The sequence below is a fragment of the Lepidochelys kempii genome, chromosome 1 (assembly GCF_965140285.1).
Source record: "Lepidochelys kempii isolate rLepKem1 chromosome 1, rLepKem1.hap1, whole genome shotgun sequence".
Lineage (NCBI taxonomy): Eukaryota > Metazoa > Chordata > Testudines > Cheloniidae > Lepidochelys > Lepidochelys kempii.
The window spans coordinates 28,132,428-28,158,063 of NC_136380.1; positions in this window are offsets into that span (position 1 = coordinate 28,132,428).

Here is a 25,636-nt window from a genome sequence, read left to right on the forward strand (position 1 = left end):
TTTACCATTTATATCAGAGAGACAAGGTGGGTGAGGTAATATCTTCTACTGGACCAACTTCTGTTGGTGACAGAGACAAGGTTTCGAGCTTACACAGCTCTTCTTCAGTACCTGAATATCCAGTAATATCTTTTACTGCAAATAAAATGTCCACTAATATCTTTTACTTGAAGAAGAGCTCTGTGTAAGCTCAAAAACTTGTCTCTCTCACCAACAGAAGTTGATCCAATAAAAGATATTACCTCACACACCTTGTCTCTGTAATATCATGGGATCAACATGGCTACAACACCACTGCACATTACCATTCATGTGTTATATACACTACAAAAAGTAATATATTTTGTAGGCAAATTCTGTTCTAGAAAATTTACTCTTTTTGCATATTTACAGTTGCATTTTTCATTTAAAAGAATCATTTGTAAATTCTATTTGAGAATAAGCAAGTATACCATCTGCTTTCAAAGGCCCACAATTCCAAAACCAGGATAGACATAGGCTGTAAAAGCAAAATTTATGGTGTTATATATTTCATGCAACTAAATATTGTGACTAAAATTCACATTATACAGGAGATAATGTGAAAAATTATAAGTAGATCTAATGGTGTTTATTTCAATGTACTGTAGTGAAGAAAGCCTTGTCAATGTGCATGACATATCTCTTCGCTTCTGTGACACATGGTGCATGTAATTTTGTGCCACTGACACGACATAAAACTTACAAAAACAATGCCTAAAGCTCCTTAAATCACCTACCTACAGTTTCATATTCAACCACCAGAAATATGTTAGTGTGTAACTGATGTTGTATCTCAGCAAAAATAAGCCTGTGAAGATATACAGTATAATTTTCTCTTCAACCTTTCCTCTCTTCTGAAGAACCTGTCATATCTGCAAGACTGTTAGAGTCTGTACTGTGGGCTGGATCCTGGGTGGTGCTGAGCAACTTCCTGCAAGATGCTAAGCACCCTCGACTCCCATTGATCTCAGTAAGAATTGAGGTGACTGGGTAACGCACAGGAAGAACTCAGTTCTTTGCAGAATTGGGTCCAAATAAGCTAAATTATATTATGCAGTTTTAGTTACTGTTGGTTGTAGTTTGACATTTCCATCACACCTTCCTTTTTATATCACAGAAATTTATTTAAATGGCAAACACCTGACTTTGCTTCCCATGCGGTTTTTCACACCAATAGTCAAATTTTTTTTTTAACGATATGTTCAATGTCAGGAGGGCAAGATTTTTTTGGAGAAACTTAGAAACAAAATTCTTTTCGTTTTAAAAGATCCTGTGCTGCTCACGGACTTTCAGGAGACAATTTGACTCCCTCTGCGTATAAACATACCGCTACTGTGGACCCACTTCTAATTTTCCTATGTCATAGCAAATAGGTGTCCAGATGGCTCAGCCATTTGGGATTTTTTTCTCTAATCACTACCTTAGTCCCAGCCCATAGTTAATGGCTGTTCAGTGATCTGTTAAAAGACTCAATGGCATTTCAGGGTATAGGTATGGCTTTTGCAGCATGCCCTTAAAGCCACCTCATTCTGGCACCTACCTGTGCGCCTCTTTGATGGACACCTTACTGAGGCTGGAAAGGTGAAATGATGCAATCAGAGGGTGTTTTTGATTCCACAGAGGCTATGTCATATATCGGCTGTGTCCAGAGTTGCTTTTTTCCATTTTGATCTGGCTCGGAGATTGGTACCCTTCTTTCTGGATGTGGACAATGCTGCAGTTCTCTGTGATGGATCTTCAAATGTGGAACCTACTTCTACCTGTTTGGTTCAAAACAGCCTGAACTGATGACATTTAAACCCCACCATAAAGCACAGGCTATTGGGGTGGGAGAGGCATGACACAGGCACTTGTCTATGTTAGGGAGGGGACTATGATCACGCTTTATTTTTATTTAAGTTGGCTATAGTTGCCTTGGAGAGTGGCTTTACTTTGGTTGGCTGCAATGAGAGATTTTATGTAAGGTGCTAGGATAGACAGGTTTTCCCTATATTGTTATAAACAGAAATAAATTAGTAAGTAAACAGAAGTAAATAAACTAGTGATCTCTGCTTATCTCCTAAAGGACAGGAGAAGTCCACCTAGACAGAAACACCACAATTAGCACTAACTAGAATCCTTGGTGGCACTGGCCTTGGAGTCCCAGGTCTGGACTGGCATGTAGACTGAACTAACCCTGCGAGGCATGTCCCTCACATGGCTATGCAAGTTTAATTCCAGCCTAGAACCCTTTCATTTGTTAATGGCAGGGCTTCCCATGAAAGATATGAAAAAATCGGTCTGCATCAATAACCATCTTTGGGCTCAATTCCAAAGTCTCTCTTCACATTTTATTTGCAGAAGTTCATATCGGTTCAGTCCCTTGGATTCCAACAGATAAGTCTCTAAACTCTTTTGATAATATCTCCCCAGGACTCACATTTACAATGCAGACACATGTTATATTTCATCGCAGTGCTCACCTCACCACAGTTTGCTGTGGCAATAAATGATAGAGAGTGATTGTCTAGTTGTGCAAATGTGGTTACAGAATCAGGCTAATAGAGATTAGAGATGGGCACAAAGTTCAGCTTTGAAACTGGATCCAAATCCAAACTTCCCCAAAGTTAGGGAGTTTGACAATTGTGTGTGTGTGTGTTTCAGATCTGGTGTTCTGGTTTGAAACCATTCCTCATAGTGAAAAGCATCATTAAGAACCTTAATAGTTGTAGCAGTGTCTCCTCATATCTTGACTTTTTCTATTTCCCTTCCTAAAAATATTAGGAGTTAGCCTCTTTTCCCTCAGTCCATGCAGTTGTTTTCTTCTATAAAATTCAATAACAAAAAAGAAGAAATCCAAGGCATTTACGCTCACAGAAAACCAGTCATGCAAAACATTAGTTTATGAAAGAGAGATGGTTATACTGAGTCAAAACTAACACAATTACCTACTTGAACAGGCTCAGCTACTCTACGCATTACCTAATTTTGCCTCTTTAGATTCTTACTGTTTTTCTGTTGTTGTGAGGTTCTTTTGTTCATTCTTTTACACTTTTGTTTGCCTGGACCACCGCTAACTAGAAATATATTAGTAGAAGCTGTTGTCATGGAAAATCTGAATTACCTCTACAGATATAATCTCGCTGTCACTGCTAACAAAAATGGATGCAAGATCTGCAACCTATACTTATAAATCTGAGCTTGTCAGGAAAAGGGATTTTCAGTCCCATGAAAAATTGAGATTTTGAAAAGAAAATTGTTCCAAATCAGAACAAAAAAGCCAAAATTTCAATTTTTTCCTCTAAATTATATTTTTCAAAATGCATTTTGGGTCAGTCAAAATTTTGTGTTTTGATTTTGACCCTTTTCTGTTTTTTTTTTAAATAAAGAATAAAGGACATTGTTAAATGAAAAGTTTCAAAACAAAAAAATCAAAAATTTTTATTTCAAACTTTTAAACAAAACTTCATTGAAATCAATATGATTTAATGAAAAAAATCATTTAATCAAAATGGCATTTCCCTATTTTAACATACATTTTCTTACGAGCTCTATCATGTAGCTCTGCTCCTATGAGGTCCTGAGTTCCTCCAATGAGGGCTCAGGCAAGCTGCTTGCAGGAACTTAGAGAACTGAACCTTTGTATGTCTTGGGCACCTCTGCTGAAAATTATGACCCAATATGGTTGTGTCAAAGGTAAACTACAAACTAAATACAATGGCAAATAGGTATCACTTCATCTAAGCGTACCTTCTTGGGTTCTAAAATTTGCCACAGCCTGGCCTTGTCACCTTGTAATGTAGTAGCAGATGGTATAATAGATTTTTCATTATTCTCTATGTCCAGGCATAGATGTTACGATCTTATTCTTCTTCCTTTGAAGTCATTGGGTGCCTGCTCCTCAGTCCCACTGCACAACTAGTGGTAAATTTGGCCCTGCAAGTGTGTAATTCAAATGAATGGGAAAGTGTGGACTGAACTGCCCACAGCTTGAAAAAGCTGAATATAGTGGACTACATGCTACCCTCTGTTATGCAGTTCAGTGAGTAGTAAAATGTGGCACATTTTTACAAAACCAAAAGGGGTGCTGATCAGTATCCTGACCAAAATTCCAGCCTGGGAAATGACACACTGCTTGCCTAGAATTCACTTTGTACTTTCTATTGGATACTGCAAAGGGATCTCACTAAACTGGTTGACTGGGCAACAAAATGGCAGATGCCCATTGAAAAACATAATCCCAACTATCTATACAAAATTTTGGGGTCTAAATTAGCTGTTACCACACAAGAAAGATCTTGGAGTCATTGTGGATAGTTCTCTGAAAACATCCGCTCAATGTGCAGCGGCAGTCAAAAAAAAAACCAAACTAACAATGGTTGGAAGCATTAGGAAAATGATAGCTAATAAGACAGAAAATATCTTAATGCCACTATATGAATCCATAGTACGCCCACATCTTGACATTCTAGTCACCCCCTCAAAAAAGATATATTAGAATTGGAAAAGGTAAAGAAAAGGGCAATACAAATGAGTAAGGGTATGGAACAGCTTCTCTATGAGGAAAGATTAAAAAGACTGGGACTTTTCAGCTTGGACAAGAGACGGCTAAAAGGGGATACGATAGAGGTCTATAAAATTGTGAATGGTGTGGAGAAAGGGAATAAAGTGTTATTTACTCCTTCACATAACACAAGAACCAGGAGTCACCCATAGGCAGGTTTAAAACAAACAAAAGGAAGTACTTCTTCACACGACATACAGTCAACCTGTGGAACTCATTGGGACACCCAGAGCAGGGGGGACTACAGACACGCAGAGCAGGGGGTGTTGTGAAGTCCAAAACTATAACTTGGTTCAAAAAAGAATTAGATAAATTCATGGAGGATAGGTCCACCAGTGGGTATTAGCCAAGATGGTCAGGTATATAACTCCCTGCTCTGGGTGTCCATAGTCTCTGATTGCAAGAAGCTGTGAGTGGACAACAGGGGATGGATCGCACGATGATTGCCTGTTCTGTTCATTCCCTCTGAAGCGCTTGGCATTGACCACTGTCAGAAGATGGGATACTGGCCTAGATGGACCATTGGTCTGACCCAGTATGGCTGTTCTTATGTATAGTGTTCTTCACTTCCTACCGTATGCTGCCATGAAGTGTTGCTGTGCACATGAACAGAGTGTCTTTTTCCCTTCCAGAGGCTTCTACATTTCAGTACTAGGAGACATAATTTCAACATAAAGTTTGTAAAGCAGTTTGGGATCTTGGTTTTATGATTAAAGACCCTATAGAAATATAAGGCTGTATTATTTATAGACATTTGTGGTGCTGACCATAACAATGGATTTATTATCAACAATACACCTGTAAGGTAGGGAAGTATTACCCCAATTTCGCCAATGAGGAATTAAGATGAATTAAGAGAGAGTCTTGCCCTACAGCACACAGGAAGTCTGCGGCAAAGTGAACCTAGATCAAGTGTGTCCCAATACAATGCCTTAACCACAAGACTATCCTTTCACATGTTATCATTGTTATTTAGTTAGGAATAATTACTGCAGTTTTCCTTTCACACTAAGGGAATGGGGCATGAAGTTCTTACTGCTCACTGTGTAGTTAGAAGAATGTGAAGAAATAGCTGTTCAGAAAAGTATGCTATTGAAGATCTACATTGGTTCAATCAGTCTGCAGCTCACAACTGTGAAATGGCCTGTTTTCTCGAGCTCTTCAACAATGTACATCATTCACTTGCAGGGCTGGCCTTACCATGAGGTGAACTGAGGCGGCCACCTCAGGTGCTAGACTGGGGCGGGGAGGTGCCACTAGGACCCAGAGTGTAGAAAATTGTGTCTGCTGCTGGTGCATGTGTATTCTCTCTGCTCTAGATGCACAGAAATGGTGGAGTGCTGTGCTGGGGGAAGGAGGGCACAAGAGACATAACAGGCAGGCAGGAGAAAAGGTGAGAGGGAATTACAGAAAGCAGCAGGAGCTGCAGGGAGAGAGAGGAGGAGGAGCCCCTTAGGTACCTCTCTAGCACCCCCAGGAGCCTGGACTGATTAACACCAGCTTCTCAGAGAGCTTCCTGTTTCCTGCTGCTTCCCTGAACCCACTTGATGAGAACAGGCAGTCAACTGAAGTAGTAGGAGCCAGTTAATCCCTTAAGATGCTGATACCTTCCCTCACTCAGGCCCTGCTACCAGCCTGCTTATTTGTTCCCTTCAACTGAGTGTTGAGAGCCACTGTAGCTGGCACAGAACAGCAGTCATGAGTGAAAGAAGAAAACGCTCCTCTGGGGCAGCATTCAGAAAAAGAAAGCAAGCAAAGGAAGCTTTTCTATCTAAGCAGGAAGGAGCTCTCCATAGATACATAGACACAAATGTTCACGGTGAGCCTTCCGGCCCCAGTGAGGATGTGAGTGGTGAGGAGATGCCTGATCTTCCAGTTAGTCAGAGTGCAGGTGACCTGGCAGCTACTGCAGCATCTATAACTCCATCTCAAATGGATGTAACCATGCATGTTTCTGAAGAAAAGTGTAGATCAGAGAAGAGTGTGGTGGAGGCTCAAGAAACAGCTGCTGCTGAGTTTAGTTCCTTAAGTCTGGATGATCCAGGACTGTGGACCCACTTGAGCAGTAGCCTGAGGGACTTCCTTGTACTGCATGACTGTCCAATTTGACCAATGTACATGGCAGAGGGGCATTGCTGGCACATGATGGGATATATCACATTGGTAGATGTGCAGGTGAACGAGCCTCTGGTCAAACTGGACAGTCTCTACGTAAAAGAATAAATGGACACAAATCAGATGTCAAGAATTATAACATTCATAAACCAGTCGGAGAACACTTCAATCTCTCTGGTCACTCGATTTCTGACCTAAAAGTGGCTATTCTTCAACAAAAAGACTTCAAAACCAGACTCCAACGAGAGACTGCTGAATTGGAATTAATTTGCAAATTGGATACAATTAACTTAGGCTTGAATAGAGACTGGGAGTGGTTGAGTCATTACACAAAGTAAAACTATTTCCCCTTGTTTATTCCCCCCGCCCCCCCCCCCGTTCCTCAGACGTTCTTGTTAACTGCTGGAAATGGCCCACCTTGATTATCACTACACAAGGTTTTCTTTTCCCCCCCCTCACCTGCTGGTAATAGCTCATCTTAAGTGATCACTCTCCTTACAGTGTGCATAATAAACACCCATTTTTTCATGTTCTGTATGTATATAAATCTCCTCACTGTATTTTCCATTGAATGCATCTGATGAAGTGAGCTGTAGCTCACAAAAGCTTATGCTCAAATAAATCGGTTAGTCTCTAAGGTGCCACAAGTACTCCTTTTCTTTTTGCAAATACAGACTAACATGGCTGCTACTCTGAATGCTATCACAGAAACTGTTTGTGGGAGAACAGTGGCAGAGGAAAATGGAATCACCAGAAACATACATAACTTCAAATTTCTGTGTGGCTTAGTGTTGTGGCATGACATACTGTTTGAAATAAATGTTATAAGCAAGAGACTCCAAGGTTTTGACCTTGATATATCTGGAGCAATGGAACAACTGGGCAAAGCAAAGTCATATCTACAGTCTTACTGGTCAGATGAGGGATTTCAAAACATTCTGAAGAGTGCACAGAAGTTGGCAGAGGAACTTCACACTGAAGCTATTTTCCCACCCATTCAAGAATACAAGAGTCACCGAAGAAGAAGACATTTTGATTACGAAGTTCGGGATAATCCCATAAGAGACCCCAAACAACAATTCAAAGTTGAATTCTTTAACCAGGCGCTAGATTGTGCAATACAGTCAGTTGAAGAATGTTTCATGCAGCTCAAGGAACACAGCAGTATATTTGGGAAGTTGTATGATATTCCAAAACTCCTCACTATACCTGAAGAAGACCTACACCAGCAATGCAGGGCAGTAGAGACCGTGTTGACATGTGATGACATGTGCGATACTGATGGGAGTGATTTAGGTGATAAACTGAAAGCCCTTTCAAGATACATTTCAGCAGGATCAACTCCAGAGGCTGTTCTGGAATATATGTGCACAAATAAGATGACCACCCTCTTTCCAAATGCTTTTCTTGCTCTGCGCATACTTCTAACACTTCCTGTAACAGTTGCCAGCTTCTCCAAGCTGAAGTTAATAAAAACACATCTACACTCCACAATGCCACAGGAGAGGCTGGTTGGCCTTGCAACCATCTCAATAGAGCAAGAGCTGGCTCAGACTGTGGACCTTCAGCAAGAAGCAGTTCAAATCTTCGCAACCAAGAAGGCACTGAAAGCACCACTTTGATTATTCAAACAGATAAAAATACCAGTGTTTACTATGCAGACAAGAAAAGTTACATTTGCTGTTCAGGCATTTGAAAGTTAAGTGTTACTTTAAAATTTTTGAACAAGGCATTTTAAGTTGTTAGTTCTCCTTTATTGGGGTAGGTAGCAGAACAGTATCATGAGAGGAGTAGAACAGGAAGAAGGCAGAATTGAGACCTTTCAAAGTTTTGGCCCAAGCAAAGGGGCAGGGGGACGTCATTTGAGCTCCCTGCCTCAGGTGCCAAAATGTTGTAGGCCGGTCCTGTTCACTTGATAACACATGGAACTTGAATTGGCTTATATACAGCAATTTCCAGTTGAAGTGTTGGTTAAATTGATACATTCACAGAGAGAAATGAAGTAAGGATGTTCTCTCTTTATTTATTGGTGAGGAAAGTCCTGCATGAATATCCTCCTTAACTATTAAGAGCAGAGGAAGAGTATCTGTGTACGAGGGGAAAGATGAGGGGGAAAGGGGAAGCAATTGTAATGCCGATAGACCCCCTGATCATCAGTGGCCAGGATCAAACCTGAGACCTATGGAGTGTAAGGCATGAGCATCAACTGCATGAACTAAAAGATGTAAATTCTTTAGCCAAGGCTGTAGCAGACTCATAAATCTCTAGCTAGTCTAGCTGCCACTCGAATAGGACAGAGTGCTACACCAAACAGACATGGGTTACACAATAAAGAGGAGAGAGAATGTTTCTTTTGAGCTAATTGCTTTAATCTTTTCCTTATTGTTCTTATCTCCTCGTTTGAAGCCAATGAGAACATACATTCACCCCCCACAGCCACTGCACAACTAGTGGTAGAATTTGGTCCTAAATATATAACTGCAATGAATGGAAGGAAGGCGTTCCTTCCTGAAATGAGTGGAAGGTGGGCTGACTACCCTCTTGAAAGAAGACAATCATTTTGGTAAGTAGGGAGAGCCCAGAAATTCATGACTATTCCTCACCAGCTAGGAAGGGCATGTGTCAGTCTCATCAGGTGGCTCTGATATTTTATAGTTCTTCTAGGGTTCCCTGTGTGAACGGTCCAAATTCTGTGAAAGAGGGCATGGATTTATGGCTTATATGGACGGCAAGCAGTTCTCTTAATCCTGCCTTGGATTCAGGTGATTTTATCTGCAAAGCAGGCTGGAAATTCTTCCCAGTGAACAGTGCTGGATCTTTCTAGAGCTTAACAGGGGCATTAACATTGCAGTTTATGATTCAGTATAGTTCTTCTGAGCATGACTTCATGGCTGTTCTGGTGTATAAAAAAATAATCTCTTGGCGTTTTTTCCTCCTGTGGCATACCACAGGAGGAATTCCTTATGCTTTAGGTTGTCAGTGGCTGCTAGTGTTTTCTGCCACTGACTTTCATTCTCCTTCCTTACAGTCAGAGCACATAACAACTCCCGTACATGTTAGCAAAAGAGATCAGACTATGTGCTTTATTATTTAACTAGTTGGCCGTAGCTACAACAGAAAACATTTTTCATTCCTGTTTCTGCTGAGTGAAAAATATTTCACTAAAACCTTTAAATAAATTAAATACCCACATTGTGCATCATTTAGTTTCAGTCTCTTTTATATTAAAATCATTTTTGTCTTTCACCTTTGCACAGCTCCTGTATGTTTAGTAACCATTTTCAACAACTTACTATCATGCAGTGCTAAACAAAGCTTTTACATGGTGGGCTTATTTTACTTCCAGCACAGATACTGGTCCTTAATTACCCCAGTATTGTTTTAAACTCCCTCAACACATTCCTGTCTGGTGTTCTGCGTTGGAATAACACTTTCATTTTATAGTATGCATTTACAGTCAGAGGCTTGACAGGAGGCAAAGGCAATCAAACCACATTGTCTGGCATAACAGTGGAGGAACTGCCATGTTTCTTATGCAGAAGATTAATAATAGACTCTCCTATCTGTATAACACAAAATATGTCATGCTGAAAAGTTGCATCCTGTGTGATATTGTCACTTATGGGAACCCAACATGAGACATTCAAAAGAGGAATTTTAATCTTTAATCATGAAGCCTGTTACTTAAATATCAAACAATAAAGCTCTTCTGCTGATGTCAGACTAAGATGCTAAGTTCAGACAGAGGTTATAAACAACTTCCCTCTTCAGCAAGAAGGTGGTAATTAGCAGGTTGCTCACAAATAACTCTTTTAATTAAAAGCTTTAGGGGCTATATTCTGCTCTTAGATGCACAATGACCATTATGCTGATGTTGCAGTCGTCCGGGTGGCAGAAGATTGTGGCACGAGCTAAGGTATTAGTATGGGGAAGAGAGAAAGGGGCAATTTTATAATTATTATTGAAGGAGAATAGACAATATTTGAAGAAAGAAAGAAAGAAAGAAAGAAAGAAAGAAAGAAAGAAAGAAAGAAAGAAAGAAAGAAAGAAAGAAAGAAAGATTAGAGTGGAAGAAGGATAATGGAGTTGTCCATGGTGTGGGATGGGGAGACAGTTTGGGAGGAAGGCTACAGAGGTCAATTTGTGCCCTGGTCTACACTAGGACTTTAGGTCGAATTTAGCAGCGTTAAATCAATGTAAACCTGCACCCATCCACACGATGAAGCCCTTTTTTCGACTTAAAGGGCTATTAAAATCGATTTCCTTACTCCACCCCTGACAAGTGGATTAGCGCTTAAATCGGCCTTGCCAGGTCGAATTTGGGGTACTGTGGACACAATTCGACGGTATTGGCCTCCGGGAGCTATCCCAGAGTGCTCCATTGTGACCGCTCTGGACAGCACTCTCAACTCAGATGCACTGGCCAGGTAGACAGGAAAAGAACCGCAAACTTTTTAATCTCATTTCCTGTTTGGCCAGCGTGGAAAGCTGCAGGTGACCATGCAGAGCTCATCAGCAGAGGTGACCATGATGGAGTCCCAGAATGGCAAAAGAGCTCCAGCATGGACCGAACGGGAGGTACGGGATCTGATCGCTGTATGGGGAGAGGAATCCGTGCTATCAGAACTCCATTCCAATTTTCGAAATGCCAAAACCTTTGTCAAAATCTCCCAGGGCATGAAGGACAGAGGCCATAACAGGGACCCGAAGCAGTGCCACGTGAAACTTAAGGAGCTGAGGCAAGCCTACCAGAAAACCAGAGAGGCGAACGGCCGCTCCGGGTCAGAGCCCCAAACATGCCGCTTCTATGATAAGCTGCATGCAATTTTAGGGGGTTCAGCCACCACTACCCCAGCCGTGTTGTTTGACTCCTTCAATGGAGATGGAGGCAACATGGAAGCAGGTTTTGGGGATGAAGAAGAAGATGATGATGATGATGAGGTTGTAGATAGCTCACAGCAAGCAAGCGGAGAAACCAGTTTTCCCGACAGCCAGGAACTGTTTCTTACCCTGGACCTGGAGCCAGTATCCCCTGAACCCACCCAAGGCTGCTTCCTGGACCCGGCAGGCGGAGAAGGGACCTCCGGTGAGTGTACCTTTTAAAATACTATACATGGTTTAAAAGCAAGCATGTGAAAGGATTACTTTGCCCTGGCATTCGCGGCTCTCCTGGATGTACTCCCAAAGCCTTTGCAAAAGGTTTCTGGGGAGGGCAGCCTTATTGCGTCCTTCATGGTAGGACACTTTACCACTCCAGGCCAGTAACATGTACTCGGGAATCATTGTACAACAAAGCATTGCAGTGTATGTTTGCTGGCGTTCAAACAACATCCATTCTTTATCTCTCTGTGTTATCCTCAGGAGAGTGAGATAGCATTCATAGTCACCTGGTTGAAATAGGGTGCTTTTCTTCAGGGGACACTCAGAGGAGCCCGTTCCTGCTGGGCTGCTTACCTGTGGCTGAACAGAAATGTTCCCCGCTGTTAGCCACAGGGAGGGGGGAGGGTTGAGGGGGTAGCCATGCGGTAGGGGGAGGCAAAATGCGACCTTGTAATGAAAGCACATGCGCTATGTATGTAATGTTAACAGCAAGGTTTACCTTGAAAGAGTGTAGTCACTGTTTTATAAAATGTGTCTTTTTAATTACTGCTGTCCCTTTTTTTTTCTCCACCAGCTGCATGTGTTTCAATGATCACAGGATCTTCTCCTTCCCAGAGGCTAGTGAAGCTTAGAAAGAAAGAAAAAACGCACTCGTGATGAAATGTTCTCTGAGCTCATGCTGTCCTCCCACACTGACAGAGCACAGACGAATGCGTGGAGGCAAATAATGTCAGAGTGCAGGAAAGCACAAAATGACCGGGAGGAGAGGTGGCGGGCTGAAGAGAGTAAGTGGCGGGCTGAAGAGAGTAAGTGGCAGGCTGAAGACATGGCTGAAGCTCAAATGTGGCGGCAGCGTGATGAGAGGAGGCAGGATTCAATGCTGAGGCTGCTGGAGGACGAAACCAGTATGCTCCAGTGTATGGTTGAGCTGCAGCAAAGGCAGCTGGAGCACAGACTGCCACTACAGCCCCTGTGTAACCAACCGCCCTCCTCCCCAAGTTCCATAGCCTCCACACCCAGACGCCCAAGAACGCGGTGGGGGGGCCACTGGCCAACTAGCCACTCCGCCACAGAAGATTGCCCAAAAAAAAGAAGGCTGGCATTCAATAAATTTTAAAGTTGTAAACTTTTAAAGTGCTGTGTGGCATTTTCCTTCCCTCCTCCACCACCCCTCCTGGGCTACCTTGGTAGTCATCCCCCTATTTGTGTGATGAATGAATAAAGAATGCATGAATGTGAAGCAACAATGACTTTATTGCCTCTGCAAGCAATGATTAAAGGGAGGAGGGGAGGGTGGTTAGCTTGCAGGGAAGTAGAGTGAACCAAGGGGCGGGAGGTTTCATCAAGGAGAAACAAAGAGAACTTTCACACCGTAGCCTGGCCAGTCATGAAACTGGTTTTCAAAGCTTCTCTGATGCGTACCGTGCCCTCCTGTGCTCTTCTAACCGCCCTGGTGTCTGGCTGTGCGTAACCAGCAGCCAGGCGATTTGCCTCAACCTTCCACCCTGCCATAAACGTCTCCCCCTTACTCTCACAGATATTGTGGAGCACACAGCAAGCAGTAATAACAGTGGGAATATTGGTTTCGCTGAGGTCTAAGCGAGTCAGTAAACTGCACCAGCGTGCCTTTAAACGTCCAAATGCACATTCTACCACCATTCTGCATTGCTCAGCCTGTAGTTGAACAGCTCCTGACTACTGTCCAGGCTGCCTGTGTACAGCTTCATGAGCCATGGCATTAAGGGGTAGGCTGGGTCCCCAAGGATACATATAGGCATTTCAACATCCCCAACAGTTATTTTCTGGTCTGGGAAGAAAGTCCCTTCCTGCAGCTTTTGAAACAGACCAGAGTTCCTGAAGATGCGAGCGTCATGCACCTTTCCCGGCCATCCCATGTTGATGTTGGTGAAACGTCCCTTGTGATCCACCAGAGCTTGCAGCACTATTGAAAAGTACCCCTTGCGGTTTATGTACTTGCCGGCTTGGTGCTCCGGTGCAAAGATAGGGAGATGGGTTCCGTCTATAGCCCCACCACAGTTAGGGAATCCCATTGCAGCAAAGCCATCCACTATGACCTGCACATTTCCCAGGGTCACTACCCTTGATATCAGCAGATCTTTGATTGCGTGGGCTACTTGCATCACAGCAGCTCCAACAGTAGATTTGCCCACTCCAAATTGATTCCCAGCTGACCGGTAGCTGTCTGGCGTTGCAAGCTTCCACAGGGCTATCGCCACTCGCTTCTCAACTGTTAGGGCTGCTCTCATCTTGGTATTCATGCGCTTCAGGGCAGGGGAAAGCAAGTCACAAAGTTCCATGACAGTGCCCCTATGCATGCGAAAGTTTCGCAGCCACTGGGAATCCTCCCAGACCTGCAACACTATGTGGTCCCACCAGTCTGTGCTTGTTTCCCGAGCCCAGAATCGGCGTTCCACAGCATGAACCTGCCCCATCAGCACCATGATGCATGCATTGGCAGAGCCCATGCTTTCAGAGAAATCTGTGTCCATGTCCTGATCACTCACGTGACCGCGCTGACGTCGCCTCCTCGCCCGGTATCACTTTGCCAGGTTCTGGTGCTGCATATACTGCTGGATAATGCGTGTGGTGTTTAATGTGCTCCTAATTGCCAAAGTGAGCTGAGCGGCCTCCATGCTTGCCTTGGTATGGCGTCCGCACAGAAAAAAGGCGTGGAATGATTGTCTGCCGTTGCTCTGACGGAGGGAGGGGCAACTGACGACATGGCTTACAGGGTTGGCTTCAGGGAGCTAAAATCAACAAAGGGGGTGGCTTTACATCAAGGAGTATTTCAGGCAGGACTTCACAGAGGGTTCCAATAAGAAATGGTGCACCTAAGATATTGTTCTTATTGGAACAATGAGGTTAGTCTGGCCTCTGATTGATACATGGCTAGATTTACCTTGCTGCACCTTCTCTGTGAGTGACTGCAGTGTGACCTAGGGGAATGAGTCCCCTCGACAGGGGAGGGGGGGAAGCAAATGAGTACAAAACAAATCTGGTCTATTTCTTATTTTGATCCACTCCATCCATCTTTTACATCTTTGGCTGGCAGCAGACGGTGCAGAAGGACTGCAAGCCATCCACATCTCACAGCTGCTCGGCAGAAGACGGTGCAATACGACTGCTAGCCATCCTCATCTCTTCCCTGCCCGGCAGAAGATGGTGCAATATGACTGCTAGCCATCCCCATCTCTTGCCTGCCTGGCAGAAGATGGTACAGTACGACTGCTAGCAATCCGTATTGCCTGCCTGCTCACCATAAGACGGTTCAATAAGACTGACTGCACGACTAAAGAGAATGATCTGGTCAAGTCACTCCAAACTTAGTCCCTGCGCCCATGTCTGTCCAGGCGCTCCCGGCTGACGCGGCCAGGAGCACCTCGGACATCACGATGACGGCTACCAGTCATATTGCACCGTCTGCTGCCAGAAGGCAATGGGTTGCTGCTACTGTGTAGCAATGCAATACCGTGTCTGCCAGCACCCAGGAGACATACTGTGACGGTTACCTGAGCGGGCTCCATGCTTGCCGTGGTATGGCGTCTGCACAGGTAACTCAGGAAAAAAGGCGCAAAACAATTGTCTGCCCTTGCTTTCACGGAGAGAGGGAGGGAACGGGGACCTGACGATATGTACCCAGAACCACCCGCGACAATGTTTTAGCCCCATCAGGCATTGGGATCTCAACCCAGAATTCCAATGGGCAGCGGAGACTGCGGAAACTGTGGGATAGGTACCCACAGTGCAACACTCCGGAAGTCGACGCTAGCCTCGGTACTGTGGAAGCACTCCGCCGAGTTACTGCACTTAATGCACTTAGAGCATTTTCTGTGGGGACACACACACTCGAATATATAAAACTGATTTCTAAAAAACCGACTTCTATAAATTCGACCTGATTTCGTAGTGTAGACATACCCTAAGGAATTAGTGGGGTGTCTAGGAGGATATATTGGACAGAAAGGAAGAGCTGAAAGCCTTGTGATGAGGTGGGAAAGATCAGAGAGAGAAAAATAAATTTGAGTCCTCTGCACAGAGCTGTTAAGAGAGACCATGGGAGCAGATGAAATCACCCAAGTCACCTCCTTCTTTCTACGGATGAGTTTGATCCATCCCATCTTTCCTGTGATCCATCTTGTCCGGAACATTTGAATGAACAGTAAACCAGCACTGCAACACTCAGTTTAATTCAGGTATCAAGACAACTTCAGGCAAATCCTCAAAACGCAGAAAGTACTAACAGAATGAGAAAAGGCTAACCAGGAAAAATGTAGGGGTGTCTGTGTGAAAAAGTCCTGATAATAAGCTTGCAAGGAATTTAAAGTCTTCCTTAAAATGTTCAAAGCATGTCCGCTTGGCTTGAATCCAAGATATGTAACAGTTTGTTCGACAGTGATGGAGTACACACTCAACATTAATTCCTAATGTATTATTGCAAAATGTTCTGTAATGATGACGTGCTTGAGCTGTTAATTGATTATGAAATGCCTTCAGAGTTTTATGAAAGGCATAAGATACAATTAGTTATTATTGGATCATGCAGCTCATTAACTGTAAAGAAAATAAATATGCTGAGTTCCAATTTGCCTGTGAATCTCTTTTGTTTGGAAACAGATTTGTGTCATTTTCTTTTTCTCTGCTAACATCAATGTCTGCTGCTTGTTAGAATGGAAATGTGTTCAGAGAGATTAAAGGCTTGAACCAAATCCCATTGAAGTCAATTGGAGTCTTTCCCATTGACTGCAGTGGGAGCTGGCTCAAGCCCTGATTGACTTGTCCAAGCTCAAGCAAAAGATCTGGGGGGGAAGAGCTAAACATAGAACCTATCTTTTCTCTTCTCTTCTGGATAGGTTCAATTCTTCCACATCTATTTGAGTCACAAGACATTTATAGTATAGACTCCCTTTGAGATTCTGTCCATATCCAGAACAGGACTTTACAGTTTGAAGGTGGTTTGAGTTTTTGGTTCAGGCCCATCTCTCTTTACTTTGTCAAAAAGGTTTCTTTATAAATGGTGAGATTAAGGCAATTAGGATCAAATTTTCAAAAAGTGACCTCTAATGTTGTGTGGTGTGATGGGTGTGATGCTCTGTACCTCGAGGGAATAACTTGCACCCCCATGTTCATCCTTATAATATGATTGTGTGGTATCCAATGCAACGTTTGTCATGTCAGGTGTCTTCAGAAGGCTCATGATGCACTGAGCACTGTTGATATAATAATGTTATAGGTTGTAATTTCATGTATATAGTTATGAGGCTGAAAATGCATCCTCATGCCTTAAAACAAACCCAGGCAAAACTCTCCAGGAGCAGAGGGACAGTTCATGCCTCATCAGGGCATGTATGGGACAAAACCAGCCCAGCCTCACAGGAACAAAGGACACTCACCTAGGCAGCAAAAAGGATCTGGTGGACTCTCTCAAGAGTCACCCTACTTCCCTTGGTCAGTTTGGGACTACGATGAGGTAATGCTCACCTGACTCTGAAGGGGGAGGGGAGCAAAGCCAAGAGGAAAGAAAGAACATGATAAAAGGGAGCGACGTTTGCCATGCTCTCTCTTCCACCCCCATTTACAGACACCACCACCAAGCAGCTGAAGCGCTAATCAAAGGGGAGAGCCTGACTGAAGGGCAACAAGCCAGCCTGTGGTGAGAAGCATCTAAGTTTGTAAGGGCAATGAAAGTGTTAAGATCAGCTTAAAATGTGTTTTGCTTTTATTTCATTTGACCAAATCTGACTTGTTGTACTTTGACTGATAATCACTTAAAATCTATTGTTTGTAGTTAATAAATTTGTTTGTTTATTCTACCTGAAGCAGAGTATTTGGTTTGAAGTGTGCCAGAGACTCTCCTTGGGATAACAAGCCTGGTACATGTAAATTTCTTTGTTAAATTGACGAACTCACATAAGCTTGCAGCATCCAGCGGGCATAACTGGACACTGCAAGATTGAGGTTCCTAGGGTTGTGTCTGGGACCACAGATATTGGCTAATGTCATTCGGTTGCAGAATCCAACCAGCGGCCGGCAAAAGTGCTCACTCACGTAGCTGGGAGCAGCTTACATGCTAGAGGCTGTGCGTGAACAGCCCAGGAGTGGGGGTTCTCACAGTGAAGCATGGTAAGGCTGTCTCCCAGAGTCAAGGATTGGAGTGACCTAAGAGATCACCGGTCCAGATAACACCAGGGGAATGTCACAACGGGTTGGTCCACTCATTGCTAGGGTGGCACCTCCTCCTCGCATTCTGGGGAATAACTAGCCAGATCAACACTCCTTATGGTTACACGCTGTTCTCCACCTCTCTCTCTGAGTGTGAGGCCCCTCCCTCACTCCACGAGCTGCTGCTGCCTCTTCATGACTTGGCCCTCCAGTCAGGTCACCAAATGGCTTCCCCTTCTGTGATTGGAAAGTCTTTCCTTGCCAACAGTCCTAGGTAGTCTTCCCATTCACTGCCTCATAGCACCACTTCCTCAGTGGCTGAGAGCGGAACCTGGGCCCCCTACTCCAGTTTCTGGCTCAAGGCCCTCTACCCAGCAGTCAAAATCTGTTCTCTTCTAGACCTTACTGACTTTCCCTGAGCCCCATCCCACCTTTCTGGCTTCCCCCAACTCTGAGTTTGCAAGCCCAAGCCCAAGCCCAAGCCCAAGCCCACCTCCCTCATCCCAGGGAGTGATTGCAGACTTCCCTAGCAGCTCCCTCTGCTTCCAATTTCCTGTCTTTATAAGTTCATCCCAGCTCATTCCTCCTCAGCTGGGCTTCCTCACTCAGTCATGGGATTACTTGGCCACCTGATTCCCCTCAGCTGTGGTCCATTGGATTAATTAATCCCCTGCTCACTCTGTATTAACCCTTTCTGGGACAGTGTGGGATAAACACCCCATCACATGTGGTAAAATTGTTTTCAGACATGAATGCAATAATTGTGCAACTCCCCCTCCCCCCATTTTAAGCCTGTGGAAGCCCCACCATTAAAAAACTGTATGTCTGGGGAAGCTGTGGCTCGGCGAGGAACCACTCTGTTCTATCACCTAGGAAACCCAAGAGGAAATACTCATAGGGACTAATGCTCACCTTGGAAGCATAAATTTGCCTTGGTTCATGCTCCATGCTTTCAAAAAACCCCAATGGAAGCCAAGAGAACATGGCCCAAGAGAGACCCAAACTGCCCAGGTTAAAGGGAGCTTCAGAAGTAGCGTGGAGAAGCCCTATGTCAATGGCCCAGCTCTCCCTCATCCTGTGAGATCTGCATGATTTGCTTGCAGACCTCTATGCACTAGTGGATCTTGAGACATTCCACAGGTATGTAAACCTCAGTCTTTGCACACATGATGCACGATCAACTCAGAGTACAAACTCATTCTTACATCTGTCCAGCCCACAGGAGGGCTGTTATAGCTCTTAGCTCTTGAAGGGCAACTGTTATCACTACACTTAATTGCACAGAAGAATAAATGACTAAGCAAAAGTATTTCAGGCCTCTTAAATATATTAAGAAAATAACAACGAAATAGGAGTTACTATCCTGACTCAGGAAACACAGTTCAACATTTGGTAGGAGACTTTCCACTTTGTTGTATAGCAAGGTTGTTGTTAAATTAATAAAACAAAAATTAAAATTAGAATTCATCTCACATTATCAGTGAGAACTGCCTGCCTGTCTCATGCATTCAAATGCTGCCATCTGAGACACATAAAAATCCCACTTGATAATGAACTATATCAGGAAAAAGGCATCTCTCATTGAGAAACATCAACAGCACCACAGATATGGAGATAATGAAAGAGGGACAAATGTTTCTCTGAGCCCTTTTCCAAACTGAGTTTTGAATTTGGATTATTAGTTAATAAATATTTATTTGGCTACTATACTGTAACATTCATCTAGATAAGGTACTATAATCACAGCAGTTTTCCTTTAAGAAATGCTGGCTTTGATTTTGTGATTATTGAGGTGTTCCCAGCCTCTGATTCTTATCTCCATCAGAAGTGTGTGGAAATGGGCAGTAATCCCTGGAGTGCTGCTAAAGTCCAAATGGATTTAATTTTCTAACTCAAAGAATGCCTTGCAATTAATTTTACATAATTGGTTTTCTTGTAGATCTTACCTTTTGAGGGAGCTTAAGTGTGACCGGCAATTTCTATTTTTTAAAGTTCTTCATTTTTTCTTAACTATTTTCATATTTGGATTTTTTTAAAATTAATATTTCAGAATGTAAGATGTTCTATTGCGTTGTTTGTTTTGTTTCAAAATTTTTGTAAAAGGGGTCATAATTTTTCAAGCTTTTCCAACAAAATAAGAATATCAAAGCAAGTGAAATATTAGTTGTAGATCTCAGTAATGTGGGCCAAATTCTATATTGATTTACACCAATGCAATCCTATTGATTTTAATGAGTCACACTAAGTTTGTTTACTGAATTTCACCCTGTATTTATTTCTTACCGACGGAGAGTTTTGGGAATTTATAAATATAATGTTAGTACTTTCTAAAATGAATTTAAACTCCTGGGGTAAAATTCAGCCCTCTAGAAAACCAGCATATGACTGTGCAACACAACTCAAAATAAAGCAAACTAATGTCCCACAATAAGCAGGAATTAGACTTATTTTGAGTGGGACTTCAGTGTCTTGGGCTGGTCCTCTGTACAGGGGTGAATTTTGTCCCTAGTTCCCAGGCTTGTAGTGAGTTGGTGCATTGTGATTGACAGTCTGGTACTTTGATAATGGCTACATTAGAAATAATGTAGATATTGCTTTACACCAGGGCTATCCCCCCGACGACTATGGAATGATCATACATGTTGCACAAAGATTTTGTATTTTTGCAGAAATATTTTAAAAACTCTATTTCCACAATGCAGTCAGTCTGGAGAACTCAGTGCACTCACAAGCAAGCCCTGCACCCAGAGGCAAATTACAGTTTCGTGGGGCCCTGGGCAAGAGCAAGTGGGAGGTCCTCCCCACCCCTTCTGCCTGCAGTCCCCCCAACCCCTCGCCCAGCACTCCTGCCGGGGAGCGTGTTTGGGGTGGAGGGGCTTGCTCTGCTCCGCCCAGCTGGCGCTCCTTCCGGGGATTGGGGTTGGAGCGCGGAAGCAGGGTCAGGGCACAGGGGCTTTCCCCGCTCAACAGCAGAAATGCCAGGCGGGCGGAGCAGGACAAGCCCCCATGTCCTGACCCCGCTCAATTTGTGCTAGGGCTTGCCAGGGCTGAGCCTCGGCACCTCTTTCATTACAAATTAAGCACTGTACATGAGTATACCCAGTGTCCCACTGTGCTTCAGAATTCAACAGAAAACAAACAAAATCATGCATTTGCATATAAAGAGGCTCTTAATTTCCATTCTTTGCTCATTAGCAGCCTTCATAAACCCATCTGTCTTTGCTGCTGTTAAATTTACCCAGAAAAAGTCACATTTCTGATCAAAAAGAATCATAGAATATCAGGGTTGGAAGGGACCTCAGGAGGTCATCTAGTCCAACCCCTGCTCAAAGCAGGATCAATCCCCAACTAAATCATCCCAGCCAGGGCTTTGTCAAGCCTGACCTTAAAAACTTCTTAGGAAGGAGATTCCACCACCTCCCTAGGTAACGCATTCCCATGTTTCACCACCCTCCTAGTGAAAACGTTTTTCCTAATATCCAACCTAAACCTCCCCCACTGCAACTTGAGACCATTACTCCTTGTTCTGTCATCTGCTACCCTTGAGAACAGTCTAGATCCATCCTCTTTGGAACCCCCTTTCAGGTAATTGAAAGCAGTTATCAAATCCCCCCTCATTCTTCTCTTCTACAGAAGTTCATCCAAAGGTAATTTATTTCTCCTTCCTTTATTTCCATAGGACTTAGACCTTTCTAGACACAGGACAATTAGTTCTAGCCACAATTGAGAAGAGAATTCAAGATTCTGTTATTTCTTTTGTTAAAATTTTCCAAGCTAGTGGTGTGAAGACGCTATTTAAATCCAAAGTGCTATTGTTATAGAACAGGGAACCAGGATCTAGATAATATTTAATCTTGCCATGAGTGCAAGAGACTGGACTAGATGACCTCTCAAGATCCCTTCCAGTTCTATGATTCTATGATCTCTTGAATTCTAGTTCTGACTTTGCCACTGACTCATTATTTGACCTTGGACAAGTCACTGAAATGTTCTGAAAATGATACTACTTTCACTTTAGTGGTGTAAATCCAGAGCAACACCACCAAAGTTAATTGAATTACACTTCAAAATACAGTTTAAATCTGGTAGAATGGAAAAGAGAATCAGCCCCATCTCTTTGTTACCCATCCGTAAATGAGCTTAATATTATTATTCATAATAATCATGTTTATGATAGTAGTGCCAAAGGGCTAACCAAGACTGGGGCCCCATTGTGCTAGGCACCGTACACAGTAATAGACGGTCCCTGCACCTAGAGTGTACAATCTAAATAGACGAGACGGACACAGGGTGGGGGCAGGATCTGATACACAAGCAGAGGCAGCAAACCACATGGTAGTTCCACAATTTTTTTGCGGTGGGTTTAGTTAGGAGGGACTCAGCTAAGTGGAAAGGGAAGAGGAGGTGAGTGAGGGGGCCAGGGCAGGGGCGGAGAGAATAACACAGGCAGGTGTGGAGTGAAGCTGAGGTGAAGAGAGTGTGAGGGAGTGGGATGGAGCAAACGGCCATTCAGCACAGGGTAGAGAACATCCAGTCAGTACTGTAGAGGGTTCTCTGAATGCCCAGAGGTCCCTGCTTTGGCTGCTTCTGCCCCAACTGGCTGGAGTCTCTGGCTGGCTCCTCTCTGCAGTTTTCTCCAGAGATCACATAGAATCATAAAAAGAAAAGGAGTATTTGTGGCACCTTAGAGACTAACCAATTTATTTGAGCATAAGCTTTCGTGAGCTACAGCTCACTTCATCGGATGCATACTGTGGAAAGTGTAGAAGATCTTTTTATACACACAAAGCATGAAAAAATACCTCTCCCCACCCCACTCTCCTGCTGGTAATAGCTTATCTAAAGTGATCACTCTCCTTACAATGTGTATGATAATCAAGTTGGGCCATTTCCAGCACAAATCCAGGTTTTGCCCCCCCCCACACACACACAAACCCACTCTCCTGCTGGTAATAGCTTATCTAAAGTGATCACTCTCCTTACAATGTGTATGATAATCAAGGTGGGCCATTTCCAGCACAAATCCAGGGTTTAACAAGAACGTCTGGGGCGGGGGGGGGGGTAGGAAAAAACAAGGGGAAATAGGTTACCTTGCATAATGACTTAGCCACTCCCAGTCTCTATTCAAGCCTAAGTTAATTGTATCCAATTTGCAAATGAATTCCAATTCAACAGTCTCTTGCTGGAGTCTGGTTTTGAAGTTTTTTTGTTGTAATATCGCAACTTTCATGTCTGTAATCGTGTGACCAGAGAGATTGAAGTGTTCGCCAACTGGTTTATGAATGTTATAATTCTTGACATCTGATTTGTGTCCATTTATTCTTTTACGTAGAGATTGTCCAGTTTGACCAATGTATGTGGCAGAGGGGCATTGCTGGCACATGATGGCATATATCACATTGGTGGATGTGCAGGTGAACGAGCCTCTGATAGTGTGGCTGATATTATTAGGCCCTGTGATGATGTCCCCTGAATAGATATGTGGGCACAGTTGGCAACGGGCTTTGTTGCAAGGATAGGTTCTTGGGTTAGTGGTTCTGTTGTGTGGTATGTGGTTGCTGGTGAGTATTTGCTTCAGGTTGGGGGGCTGTCTGTAGGCAAGGACTGGCCTGTCTCCCAAGATTTGTGAGAGTGTTGGGTCATCCTTCAGGATAGGTTGTAGATCCTTAATAATGCATTGGAGGGGTTTTAATTGGGGGCTGAAGGTGACGGCTAGTGGCGTTCTGTTATTTTCTTTGTTAGGCCTGTCCTGTAGTAGGTGACTTCTGGGAACTCTTCTGGCTCTATCAATCTGTTTCTTCACTTCCGCAGGTGGGTATTGTAGTTGTAAGAATGCTTGACAGAGATCTTGTAGGTGTTTGTCTCTGTCTGAGGGGTTGGAGCAAATGCAGTTGTATCGCAGAGCTTGGCCGTAGACGATGGATCGTGTGGTGTGGTCAGGGTGAAAGCTGAAGGCATGTAGGTAGGAATACCGGTCAGTAGGTTTCCGGTATAGGGTGGTGTTTATGTGACCATCGTTTATTAGCACTGTAGTGTCCAGGAAGTGGATCTCTTGTGTGGACTGGACCAGGCTAAGGTTGATGGTGGGATGGAAATTGTTGAAATCATGGTGGAATTCCTCAAGGGCTTCTTTTCCATGGGTCCAGATGATGAAGATGTCATCAATATCGCGCAAGTAGAGTAGGGGCGTTAGGGGACGAGAGCTGAGGAAGCGTTGTTCTAAGTCAGCCATAAAAATGTTGGCATACTGTGGGGCCATGCGGGTACCCATAGCAGTGCTGCTGATTTGAAGGTATACATTGTCCCCAAATGTAAAATAGTTATGGGTAAGGACAAAGTTACAAAGTTCAGCCACCAGGTTTGCCGTGACATTATCGGGGATAGTGTTCTTGACGGCTTGTAGTCCATCTTTGTGTGGAATGTTGGTGTAGAGGGCTTCTACATCCATAGTGGCCAGGATGGTGTTATTGGGAAGATCACCGATGGATTGTAGTTTCCTCAGGAAGTCAGTGGTGTCTCGAAGGTAGCTGGGAGTGCTGGTAGTGTAGGGCCTGAGGAGGAAGTCTACATAGCCAGACAATCCTGCTGTCAGGGTGCCAATGCCTGAGATGATGGGGCGCCCAGGATTTCCAGGTTTATGGATCTTGGGTAGTAGATAGAATATCCCAGGTCGGGGTTCCAGGGGTGTGTCTGTGCGGATTTGATCTTGTGCTTTTTCAGGGAGTTTCTTGAGCAAATGCTGTAGTTTCTTTTGGTAACTCTCAGTGGGATCAGAGGGTAATGGCTTGTAGAAAGTGGTGTTGGAGAGCTGCCGAGCAGCCTCTTGTTCATATTCCGACCTATTCATGATGACAGCAGCACCTCCTTTGTCAGCCTTTTTGATTATGATGTCAGAGTTGTTTCTGAGGCTGTGGATGGCATTGTGTTCTGCGCGGCTGAGGTTGTGGGGCAAGTGATGCTGCTTTTCCACAATTTCAGCCTGTGCACGTCGGCGGAAGCACTCTATGTAGAAGTCCAGTCTGCTGTTTTGACCCTCAGGAGGAGTCCACCTAAAATCCTTCTTTTTGTAGTGTTGATAGGGAGGTCTCTGTGGATTAGTATGTTGTTCAGAGGTGTGTTGGAAATATTCCTTGAGTTGGAGACGTCGAAAATAGGATTCTAGGTCACCTCAGAACTGTTTCATGTTCATGGGGGGGGAGGGGCAGAAGGAGAGGCCCCGAGATAGGACAGCTGCTTCTGCTGGGCTAAGAGTATAGTTGGATAGGTTAACAATATTGCTGGGTGGGTTGAGGGAACCATTGCTGTGGCTCCTTGTGGCATGTAGTAGTTTAGAAAGTTTAGTGTCCTTTTTCTTTTGTAGAGAAGCAAAGTGTGTGTTGTAAATGACTTGTCTAGTTTTTGTAAAGTCCAGCCATGAGGAAGTTTGTGTGGAAGGTTGGTTTTTTATGAGAGTATCCATTTTTGAGAGCTCACTCTTAATCTTCCCCTGTTTGCTGTAGAGGATGTTGATCAGGTGGTTCCGCAGTTTCTTTGAGAGCGTGTGGCACAAGCTGTCAGCATAGTCTGTGTGGTATGTAGATTGCAATGGATTTTTTACCTTCAGTCCTTTTGGTACGATGTCCATCTGTTTGCATTTGGAAAGGAAGATGATGTCTGTCTGTATCTGTACAAGTTTTT